This window comes from Jatropha curcas, chromosome 8 (assembly GCF_041381405.1).
Source record: "Jatropha curcas cultivar XTBG-Jc1 chromosome 8, XTBG_Jcur_1.0, whole genome shotgun sequence".
NCBI lineage: Eukaryota > Viridiplantae > Streptophyta > Magnoliopsida > Malpighiales > Euphorbiaceae > Jatropha > Jatropha curcas.
The window spans coordinates 24,654,952-24,668,842 of record NC_143158.1 but is presented as its reverse complement, the minus strand read 5'-3'; positions in this window follow the sequence as shown (position 1 = coordinate 24,668,842).

Genomic DNA, 13,891 nt, shown 5'->3' with positions numbered 1-13,891 from the left:
TTTGATATTTTTGTTTTAATTGATTTGTTTTTAGTGTCTATTTGTAATTTTAATCTTGAAATTCATTTTTTATTCATTTTCTTTCAATTTTCTTTCATTTTAATTTAAGTCACATGGCATAATTATTTAAAGCACCGTGTTACATATGTTAAATTAACCTAAAATATTAATAGAATCAATTTTAATTTTTCTTTCATTTTTCTATGTTTTATAGAATTAATATTTAATAATAATAAGTCAATTATATTTTAATATTAAATTATAAATAATATTTATGTATATTTTATTCATATTAAATTATTTATAAAAAACTTTATCTGTATAGAATTATCAATTATATGATATGGTATTTAAATTGTTTAAATTATAAATTTTAACTAAAACTTAGACATGCTTAATTAAATATATAATTATTTAAATAAATTTAATAGAGTAATCTGTTGGAAAACATCTTTTAATAGTATAATAAATAAATTTATAAAATACAATGTACAATAATAAAGTAGCGCAAAGCGTGGGCATTCAATTAATTGATACATAATTTGTATGCTCCAACATCTGTAATTTATTCCATTGAATTTCTCAAGTCTCTCTGCGTCTTGTTGGGATTTGGACAACAATGAAGACTCTCTAGGAATAATTATTATCCCTAAATTTATTGTAGAATTTTAGAAAATAAATAATTAAAGAAAAAAAATATATTTTGAAGAAAATATGTGGAGAATATTTAGAAAAAAAAAAAAAAGAAATTCATTTAGGAAAATAAGGAATTATTTTTAGGCAAAGCGTTCTCAGGAAACTATCTTTGGGATAGTAATTTACCCATTAAGTGCACAAGGTTAATTAGAAATTTCATCCCCATAATACAATGCCTCAATAAGAAATTAAAAGTGCACTCTTTTATTTATCCTATCATAATCGATCCAAAAAAATAGAAAAATATAATATCGTCTATTTATAGACTAAATAACCAATATTGAATCTTTTTAAATAAGGTTTTTGTATAAACGTGCCTCTTAGATAATAACCAACTCTGTATCCTTTCATAAACAGTGTATATGTTTATACCATTTTACAAGAGGTATATATATGTGCAATTATAAAATTGCTTTGAATAATTATTATTATTAGATAATATTATTGTTACGACCCAACTCCATGGGCCGGACCGGCACTAGAGCTCAGGTAAGTTTAAGGCCCTGAGGCCTGTAGTAAGCCTAAAACATTAGAATCTATTATCTCGGTATAAATTTCAACCTTCAGCCCATATGATTATGAAAAGTAAACCTCATCATTCTATTATTTCTCGGCCCAAGTTTATCTTCTACATCATCCTATAGTTCGGGCCCAGTTTACAATGCATCACATTCTAATAGGGCTTACAGAATTATTTTGTCTATGTTAATACACGACTAAATACATGTAAATCCTACAACTGTGGAGTCACTAACTCTTTGGTATACATAGCTCTTTATACACATAATTGCATAGTAAAATAATTATGGAACTATGGAAAATTTCTCTATTGCCCTGCGCCGAAGAAACATAGCCTAAATCGAATTAAAGAAAAACTTACTTCCTGAAAAAAAATCAAACAAGACATGTGAGTTTTCTAAGGAGTAATAATTATTGCACAACACACGCAGTCACACAAATGTGTAAATATATCAATCTAGTAATCCGACTAGTTATATGCTCATGCAGCCAGTCACACAAATAGCACATACAAGCACTCACAATCATTAACATCTTCATATAATCACATCACGTGGAAATTGGTCTGTGGTGTCACCGAAACCCCCGATGAGCCGTCCTCTCACATGGCCCATCCTCTCACGTGTGCACCAAGGAGCCGATCCCCTATACTGGCCGACCGGTCTAATCCTCATTTGACTAGCCCTCTCATTGTTTTTCCATTCTCTCTTTTCTTTTCCATACCAACAGGAGGCAACCCGGTCGTCTCCATCAAATCTAGATCATCAGGCGCTCACAACAGGAGGCCACCCTGCGGGTTGCGATCAAATCTAGATTATCAGGTGCGCCCAATAAAGAAGCCAACCTGTGGTTTTCCATATCATACAGATCATAACGGTAGGTGCACATGGGGGCGCCGATCTCCCATTTTCCCGGCCGACGGTCCAATTTCATAAGTCATCATAATCAGGATCCATGTTTTATCGACCGTCCTCACAAACCCATGGTGACCCACTTCATCCCAATTCCACACAAACAAGCATAGCACTATCACAACACAATTAATCAAACATTGCGATTAAATGCAGACATATTGATCGGTTGAACATCGTGATGCAATGCACAATTAGACATCCATTCTCAAATGCAATTAAATAATTAAATGAATAACATTAACAATAAACAATGATAAAATAAATAATAATAACAATAAACAATGATAATGAACATAAATAAATAATTGAATGAATAATAATGATAATGATAAAGTAATTAAAGCACCTTATTTATTATGTGTCAAATTATAGAAATTATCTAAATAAGCTTATTTATTATGTTATTACTTAAAATTAGTCTAGGTTCTATTGAAATTTCGGCAACATCTCCCCTAAAAATGGGACTATCAACCTGTTTCAATGTCCCAATAACGCTAAGTATTATTCAATCAATACACACAGCCCATCCATCGGGCAATTAAACAAATTTATTTCCCTTCCTCCATCCAAAATAATCACATCAATATTTAATCGTCAATGTCAAACTTTAACTTACAATATAACATTAAGTAAATAAATAAATAAGCAAATAAGTGAAAAATAGCTATTTGCTTAACCTCCACACGTTACTAGTTAAACTATTTAACATAGACCCTTAACAATCATATAAAACTATAGCTTATATATTCAATAATCATTAACTAAATTCGGAATTTTTCGATACCAAAATTATATATTACACATGAACTAATCAACCGCATAAATCATCTATAATTTATACATGTCTTTCTTTCTTCATACTATTACTAGAACCGAATTTCTAATCAAACTCACATATATATATATATACTTAATAGTTCCAAATTAACTAATTAACAAATTATATTTGTTTGATTATTCTTCCAAATTCAATTTAATTAACTAATAATTATTAAGTTTATAATTTATACCGAAAATAAAGAAACTGGTCTTAGAACGTACCAATTGAGGATCGGGCGACGATTCCATGATCAGCGCGAAGAGGAGAGCATTCTGTCTCTCGGGGCCTCGCCGGAGTGTCGCCGGCTGGTCACCGGACCGCCGCCACCAGCCGCCGTGTACGGTGGCTGGAAAGTCGCAATTGTCCAGAAATTTGCAAAATTACCACTACCCGACTCCAATTTCGCTGCTGGTTCCATTTTCGATGTCCGTTGAGTGAGATGAAACCTCTACCTAGGTGAATCGGGCTTGACAGAAGCTTGGCTATCTCCTTCGTGGTGACTTCGTCATCCGAGGTCCGTTGCCGTGATTGATGGAGGGGAAGTGATCACGTTGAGGAGAGGAAGTGAACGATGCCCTCGCTTCACGTTGAGGCTGCCGGAAATGGCAAGAATCGCCGAACCTTGAAGGAGGAGAGGCTGTCGAAGGGAGGTTGGAATATGCGCCGCTGCAGGTCCGATCTGCGTGAAGGGAGGTTGGAATCACGTCCACCGACGCTAGACAAACCGATCGCCACCTCACTCTGGTCGAGCGGTGGCCGGAGACGGAAGGAGAGGGAAGAGGGAGGAGGCGCGCGACTGGAGAAGAAGAAGGAGGGAAAGAAAAAAAAAAGAAAAGAGAAAAGGAAAGAAAGTGGCTTCTAGACCATTCCGGTTCGATTTGAACCGATTTGGTCTGATTTAGTGGTTTGGTCTCATTTTTGTTTGGTTTTTATGTTTTTCACTCGTTTTCGGATTATTCGTGGGGTATTCGATAATTCAAATTGATTTCCGGGTCCGGTTCGATTTATTTAATTATTTTAGTTGGGTCATAAAACATTTCTTCAATTTACTAAATAGTAATAATAATAATAATAATTAATAGCAATAATGTTAGATTTTTAGAATAATTAATTTATATAGTAATCACACACATATACATATACATTTTTAATAATTTAGTAATTAGTGCTCCATATTTACTCTTAAAAATTTCTAAAGGTTCTCCGCTCGGCAAATATTTAATAATATGTTTTTGGGCTTGAGCCCAACTCCGTAAACTTGGGCCCGAATTAAAATTAAACGATATTTGTAGCCCCGACAGTCGAAAATTCAGATTTTTGATTTAATAGAAATTCAAAAGTTTCGAAAATAAAAATTAAGGGTGTTTCAATTATTATATGCCAATTGTTATATATACAACAATGTCTTCATAATACATGACCATACTATATCAGACGTTCTTCTCTCATTTTATCATCAACTTCCGCTGCTGGTGTCTTTTGGCTAATGTGATCATTCTTAATCTTGTCCAACTTTATGTGACCACACATCCATCTCAGCATTTACATCTCTACAACATTCATTTTATAAATATGTTGTGCATCCAGTGACTAGTTTTCACTTCCATATAAGATTGCTAGTCTTATCGTTATCCTATAAAACTTACCTTTCACCGTGTTAGATATCTTCCTATCATTTATCACACTTATAATATTCATCCATTGTAGTTGAATTTCATGAGAAATATCTTCATCTATGAGACCCCTTTGGAACACAGAGCTTAGATGTTTGAATTGATTGCACTCGGGCACCACTGTATCATCTAACCTAACATCACTTTACTACCTTTTTTTTAAATCAAACTTACAGGGCATATATTCTATCTTACTTCTGCTTAGCCTAAAACCCTTCTCCTTAAGTGCCTCCTCTATGGTTCTCACTTTGGTTTACACTCTCACTAGTTCAATTAGACAATATTATTTGCGAATCACATGCACCAAGGAACATCCTCTTTTATATTATAGTTAGCTTATCCATTATTAATGTAGACAAGTAGACTCAAAGTAGATCCTCAGTGTAGCCTAACTATTATGAAGAATTCCTCCATATCCCCTCCGGTTGTTCTTCATTGATGATTGCATTTTTATACACATTACAACAAAATAATAAATTAACAACAAATTTTAGAAACAGACTGATTATTTGCTAAATAGCAATAAATTATAATTGGAATAGAGCCGCAAATCTTATATTAAACCCAGTAACGGATTAACAACAGAATAGAAAGAGATTAGAAATAAATACTTTAAAAATGAAAATTTCAATTTCTAAATTTTGCTAGAGATAAAAGCACTGCAAATTAGAAATAGGTTACAAACAAAATAGAAATAAAATTTAGAAATGGATCATTCATCCTTTGGCCAAATAACCTATGTACCATAGAAATGACATAGCAACAATTTAGTAATATCTCCTTTTGAATAAAACTTTTCTTGCGATAAGTTGAGATTCAAAACTTCAAAAATCTACTATTCTAAAAATTCAATTTAGTACATAAAAATTTAATGTACTCTTCAAGAATTTTCAAATTAAAGCAACAACCACCATTTCATAATGGAAAAGAACTGTTTGGTCTTATTCTTTTTCCAAGGGATAAGTAGACAGACTCGGCTCTCTAAACTTGAGGTGCGGACTAAATCTACCAAAATTCTCTTTTTTTTCTCTTCTCTTTTCTTTTATATTTAGATTGGAAGATATGTGATTGCCTATAATATCCATCAAGGGGCTAGAGGCAATACTCCCTCATTTTTCTTTATTTAGTTGTTTTACTTTATTGCTTTAAATATATACCAATTTTCTCATCTCACTTCCATTTATTAAAGTCAAATAATTGAGCATTTAGATCGAAAACCTAGTCTCAGAATCCTCTTTGGTTTTTCTGATTAGTAAACTTTTCTTAACTTGAGTCAAATCAAGTTTTTCTTAAATTTACCTCATAATAAAATTTAAGTGCTGACTCATAAAAACATTTCTGTAAACCTAACCCAAATAAGCATTTTGATCTTGTTTAGCAGATTGGACATGGTGCTCGAATCGGGGCCTCACAGTGGCCATAAAATATTTTAAAGCAAAATTTTTCATAGACACGCATTGCCCAAAACCATTACAACCGATCAAGTAATAGTCTTCACTGGTGAATAAATTCAATAATTTACTAAGGAATATGGTGTCCACATAATACGACTCTATATTACATGTAAGCAAATGCACAAGACGAATCGACTAATAAGTTGATCAAAGGATTAATACAAAAAATAGTCGACCAAAACCCTAGGGCTTGGCATGACTTGTTATTTAAATCCTTATGGGTAATCTGGACTGCAATTAAAATGTCCACAAGCATTATGCCATTCAAACTTGTATATGGGCAATGAAGCAACTATACAGATCAAATTAATGGCATCCTCCATCAGAAGACAATTTCAAGTAGAGATTGGCAGGGAAAATATAAATGTTTAATGTATTAATCTCAGAGAGATCTAGACGATAAGAGGTGGGCTAGTCTTGACCAAATACAAGCTCAAAAGAAAAGGGTTGAGTGGTCATGACATAAAAAGGTATGACTGAAATCCTTCAAAGAAGGTGACATGGTATGGAAAATCATACTGCCTATCAGCCATAAAGACCTGACTTATGAGAAATTGAGCCCCAATAGGGACGACCCATTTATTATTGAACAAGTAATTAAAAACGAGGCTTATCGACAGGCCAATCTTGAAGAGGAAATATACAATCAATACATTAATGAGAAGTACTTGAAAAAGTTTATTCCTTTAATATGGGAAGGAGTGGATCAAACGATATTTATGAAAAGGTGAGAGTAGTCAATTATCTAGAGAGATGTTAATCGGTCTAGTGTTCAATAGAAAAATGAACAGATAAATATTGAAAAACTATTCATTAAAATAAAATTTCATTACAATCAAATGACCGATTTACATCAAGAAACATGTCTTAATCGATCGATTTACAATCAGAATCCTATTCTAGCAATGGTCGATTCCTATATTAAAATGAACCTTTTCAAATCTTCAATGAGTATGGTTTGATTAGTCATTAGAAAGCCCTCAGCCTCCTCAGAGAATTGTCATTGAGCATGGAATCACCCAAACCTTGTGCCTTAAGCAACCCACCATTATTGCAAACTCAGTGGTGAAAGGATTGTGCAACAATCTATACCATTAACCCTCTCGAATCTTTTCTAAATATAAAGAGGGCAAATGAAGATATATATCCGTTAGGTTTAAAGAGGAAGATTTTGATAAACTAGGTTCCGAATGGTTGAAAGACCTATTGGGACGTATAGTTCCATGCAAATCTAAAATTAAAAGCAAAAAACTATCCAACTAGTGGATCTTTCTGAACTGGAGGGCGTTGAAGAAGAAGGCGCATTAAATAAAAAATTATGAGATAACTCTCATTCCATATGAAGCGCCTGGAATGTTAGGGGATTGAACAATCAAAAATAAAGATCCGAATCAACATGGGTCACTTGATCAAATGAAAAAGATTTTCTGACGATTTCGAGTGGAGATTCTTGAGGACTAAACCAAAGTTTCTTGAAAGACTTAATCAATTGATTGTTTGAGATCATTATATATAGTTAAGAGAGGGAATGAAAAAGAAAGATGATGGTGAAAGAATATAAGGGCCTTTTCTATTATATAGTTTGTTTCAAAGAAGACAAAGGGTTAAAAAGTGAAAGGTCAAAAGTATTAATGGTGAAAACACATGGGTAAGTGGATAACGAGTTTGACTCTTCGATTATCTAAAATCCTGCGGTCCAAAGAAGATCGATTCCTCAAACACAACGTGCGATAATTACAATGGAAAGCAGGCTCAGAAAGTGCACATGAGCCTCTAAATGAGTATCCAATAGAGACCTATGAGCAAGTGATGTTATTGACCTAGACCATTATCAAGGCCCAAGCATATAAGTCCAAGACAATAGCCTAGAGTAGAAAGACAAAGAAGACATCTATTAGAGGGTTTTTTGGGCTTGGGACCAATCATGTAAATATTATATAATAAAGGATATTTTATATTTTTTATGGACTGACATCATTTTTTATTCTAGAATATTTCTTGCTTGTGGTGCACTCGTAGAACTCATATAAATAGGGAGTTACCCCATTATAAATGCACGAATCTATATAAATAAACCGGTTGCGTAATCGCATTCAAGTCACCTTATGTCTTCCTTTCTTTTTTAACCCCCTAATTTCTTATATTTATCTCATGTCACTTTCATTTTTGCCTTTTTTTTTTTATCTCCTAACTCTTCCTATTTTAATTTCTTCATTTCGGACTAAATAAGCCCCAACTCGTTTATCCACCTATCCCAAGGCACTACTGATAGTCGCAAGCCCAACGGACCCATAATAATTTTTAGATCGAATAGTCATTATCCCAAATGTAAGCAGATCCTCAAAAGATTTTTCACTGGCATGTTTAATATCTAATATAGAATAAAGTGGCTTTGGGAGCAAGGAATGAATTCAATGACAAATTTTGAGATTCTAACAAAATGAAGCGAACCCCATTGAAGGAAATTAATAGTGGATTCTTATTGTTGTAATAGAGAGGTTTTGGCACAAATGAACAAAACCTTAATGTTGCACACTTAATAAAAGGACTAAGAGAAGGAAATGGTGCATTGATGGATAGTGAAGAGGAGGGGAAAAAGAAAATATAAAGGATTTTGTTGAATTTAAAACTTTAATATGAGAGGGAATTTTAGTCCATTTAGATGTATTAAATGGTGAAAGCCTTTTTTTAATAAAAAGACCAAATTGTTTGACAAGTATAAAACTCAGAAACTACTTATTAATTAATAAATTAAATCAAACTTTAAGGACTAGTTGATATGTTTTGCTTTATTTTGTAATATTGTACTTTATTATATGAGTTTTTATCCGACCAATAATTGACTGGCTTTCGAAGCATGCTTCAACTTTCAGCTTGGAGCTTATGTGTTCTGAGATCCCCCTCTAAATATTTTATCCTTTTTGACTCATGATGTAATGGGTGTTGCTTACCTTCGCTAGGAGGTTTTCCTCCGTTATATTACCAAAAAAAGAATAATTGTATTGTATAAAAACACATTAGAACTTATATTTCTCAAATTAATAAGTCATTTAGTTATTCTCATTGAAAAACAAATAATTGAAATTTCTATAATTAACCTTATTTCTACCATTCCAATTAATCAAACTACCTTAAATATGAGACTAAATATTTTTATTTTCATTCCCACTTCACCATTATAGATAACCAAATAAGTCTTTAGTGAGCAGTGATCAAAAATACAAAATACTCAATAAGTTTGTCCAATGGTAATTTGAATTGATATAACATCCATGGATTTCAAAAAATTTATGGAATGTAGAATTCATAGACTGTAAAATTAATGGAATTTCATATTTAATTATTCAGTTAAAAAACAAAATTACTTCCTCTGTTCTTTTTATATAAAAAAACTTTCTAATTTGGGTGTTTCTTTTATACAGAGAACTTTATTCAAAATGGAAACTTTAGGAAGGATGCTAGACAAAAAGTCCAAAATACCCTCATATTAGCCATGTAATTCGTGTGCAAATTGTGTTGTAATGAGGAAAGTGGTAGACAAAAAAGGAAAGATATTTAATGAACTTAAGTTTTCAAAGTTTGACTGGATGACTATTTTTCAATGTGTAATTTTAACAGTGTGCTCGACATTATAGATGTGAGCATAAATATGAACGACAATTTGTGTAATTATTCAAAATATGGACACGCAAGTGGATGGTTGCGCTATAGTTTTGAAAGACCCTTTTATATTGATATTACAAATTATAAATATCTGCACGAATTTCATTAACTCCGAATTACCTAATGTAATTTTATAATTTAACTAGGCATTGATAAAAATTTCGTCCTCATATTCTAAATAAGTTGTATAAAATGAAAAAAAAAAAACATCTGCGATAATTGTGAATTAGTTGTACACTATTTGAAATCCCCTTTAGTGAAAATAGATTAGTTGTACCCTATTTCTAGAGCGGCACCACTTATAAATCATCCTCTTAAACCTCCCCAAAATTCATTCCTTTTTTATAATCACCGGCTTGCGAGGCTTCATTGACGTCGTTCGACAGTCATATATGACGTATAGGAGCAAGAAGATCGACACTCATTCTAAAAAATAAAAAATGGCGACAGAGAAGGATGATTCATCGTCAAACCTAGCTCCAAGAAAAACTAATGTTTTGAATGGCATAGAAAAACTGTACTAAGATCGAAAAGCCAAAGCGAAACAATTGCGCACTAAAGGGTCATCTTCAAAATCCTTTTCTTCTCCTGAATCTGTAACAGCAGCGGCCGTTATTAAGAAAGTTGCCGCTAAATGAAAAAGTCATCATGTCTACAAACTCACCATATAAGAAGTGAAAAATGATTGTTGAAGAGCTTGAATCAACCGAATCAAAGGAAGAAGAGTAATCCGAGATGGGATTAGGTGATGAAGGCAGTAGTGGTGATTTCTTAGAAAGGTATGGGTTCATATCTCAGTCTAGACATGATTACTATAATCAGATAAAATGCATGAGAAATTATTATACGCGAAAATGATTGATTTTCTTGAACTAAAGGGTATAGGTTTAGACTTAGGTCATTACTTTGATCTTTGAATGCAAAAGTATATGTCTCTTTCGAATAATATTTACCCTAGGCTTATTAGGATTTTTTATGCAAATCTTTATATAGAATAGTAGAAACATAAGGATGGAGTTAAGCTTAATTTGATTCTACTAATGGTGTAGAAGTGAAGATTAATGAGGTTGTGTTACAAAAAAAATTTTGGTGTACCTGGCAAAGGTTATGATTCCATTTTAAAAGATCTTGTCAAACCCTCTAGCAGTAAATTTATCGAATTTCAAAGAACTGAATTAGTAGAGGATTATTTGAACAATGTAGTGGGCACCAGGATGAAAGTGATTCCTAGGTTGCTCCACTTGATTGTGTGTTCAAACATCTTGCTTAAGGCTGAAAGTAAAGATAATGTGACAGATGATGAGACTATGATTCTATGACACATTATCCACCATTCAATGTTGAATTTTACATCCATTATTATGAAAAATATTGCGAACAACCATAGAATTTTGAGCTCAAAGAAGTATAAGAGTTGGAAAAGTTGCATTCACTTGCCTTATGCAAGGTTGATTTCCAAATGCATAATGAAAAATGGTGTTGATTTGTCCCGAGAAAAGGGAGGCAACATAAAGCATATAAAGGAGATAAATGCAAGATACTTGAATTCTTATAATATAGTGAAAACAAAAAATAGAAGGTGGACACTTCTCAAATATGTGCAACTTGATGATGTGATTGAGTGTGGTAGCAAGAATGAAAATCATACTGATGATGGTGGCAAGGGCCTCTGAATGTTGATAGTAACTTGGAAGAAGTTTGAAAAAAATGGATACAATAAATTCTATGATGCACACTTTGAGGGAAAAGGTTGATCAAAACTATGTACATATCAAAGAACTTAAGACATCTATTGGTGACATTAAGAATATTATGCAATTCATGGGCCAGTTCACTGAGATTCCAGATACACCATTATATGTGCAACGCACGTCATACAAAAGACTAGTACTATATATAAAATGTATGATGGGGAATAATAGGATTCCCAATAATGGCCTTAATAAAATTCAAAACATTCTAAAATAACTTTATTGATGACTAATTAAATTTTGTTTTAAATATTATGCTTAAGAGATAATTAACGTTACGATAACGCCCTTAATAAAATTTAAAATGTTCTAAAATAACCTTATTAATGATCAATTAAATTTTATTTTAAATATTATGCTTAATAGATAATTAATGTTAACTATATACCAATTCAATTTTATTTTAAATATTATGCTTAATAAATAATTAACGTTAATTATATATTAATAAATATATTTTATATTTAATTATTTTAATATTTTATAATAAGGCTATACATGAAAATTTATTAAATATTCTTTTATTTACTATATATGTTTTTAATTTATACAATTAGGATTTAAATTAAATGTTAGAGCTAATTACATATTTCCTGTATTTATTATATACATTATTTTGCTCTATTTAACTTAATAGATAATAAAATAAATTTATAATCTATAATTTATTTATCTATACTATATATAAAAGTGAGAATGAGAGAGGAATAATGAGATTTTCTATATTGTCTTTGAAACATTTAAGATACTTTAAAATAATTTTAGTCGTAGCCAATTAAAAATTTTTAACAAGAAAATATATATAACATCTTGTAATTTGATTGGATGTTTTTTTAATAGATAAATACATATAGATAATTAAGCATTTGAAAATTTAAAATTTTACTATTATTATCTTATTATATCTTATTATGTTTTATTTCATTATATTATTAATAATAATTAAATAATTTTAATAATTTATTATTATTATTTATTATGTTATTTTATTTACTATTATTGTAATTTATTTTCAACATTATTATTTTAAATGAATATGTGTACATGTGAGGCATTTGAAAATTTTTATTTTTTAAAATTTATTTTAAATAAATACATCTGGATAATTAAGATTTTGATTTAAAAAGGGTATGGTTTAATTTCTTTAATTACAAATTGTACTCTAATTTGGTTGGCAGAAAAATAAGATAAAAATTATTATTTTTAAACATCTCGAATTTGATTAATTGTATTAATATTTTATTTAATTCAAATCATATTCTTTCTGTTAAGGAATATAATTTTAACCATACATTTTTGAAATGATTTTATGATTTTGATTGACAAAAAAAATAAAAATAAAAATAATTATTATTTATAAATATTTAATTTAATTTATTAGATTAGTTACTTATTCTATTGTTAAAGTATATTTATTTATTAAAAAAGATTATAGTAAAATTTATCAACAAAACATGTAAATTAATTATAAAACGTAAAATAAAAGCTACATGATGATTTTTATAAATCAGTTTGGTATTTAAACAAAAAATAAAAGTAACTAGCGTATAATAAAAACTATATAAATCAGTATGTTGAAGAGAATATAAATGACATATTTCATATTTGAATTGCTATTTTAAAGTGAGAAACAAATATATCAATTTTTTCAATGAGATATTAAATGCAAGATGTATAATTAAAATGAATTTTTTACTGTATATATAAAAATCACTATATTTATTGCAATCTAAATCAAATTTTTATATTTTAATTGTATAAATAAAAAGCTAAGCTAGCATAAAAAATGAGCATATAATGAGTATAATCAATGTGGATTGCACGTCATTAAAAACTAGTAACAAATAAAAGTATGATGGTCATTTCACTAGTTTTGCCACGTTAGATTATGATTTTCTAACTCAAGTATGATATGTCAATCCATGCAGGATGCTCGCTAAATATTTGTGGGTCCATTGATTGCTTAATCATATTTCAGGCCACCATGTTATCACTTTGACACTTAATTGACTTTTTAAAAAAGTTGAACCACTCAATTAAAAAGTGTTCCGTTCATACACTAAATTTACAAAAAGATCTAAAGTTGAGATACTAAATTTATCATTATCCTTGAAAATACGAATTATCATAATTCATATTTTCTACTAGCTAGTATTTAGAATGCGCGTTGCAGGTTTTTAAAACTCATAAATTTATCTTTTTTGTATATTAGCATTCCAATTAAGTTCAAATATTACTTAGAATAATTAATACCTAGAGTGATTAAAAAAGGAGAAAAATGGGCATAGAGTTTTGAAGTTGAAATAGTCAATGAAAGTCATTTACAATGTTAAAGTAAAAAAAAAGGTAAGAACTGGATGCCTTTAATTGAAAAACAAAATGTATGAATTCTACAAATAAA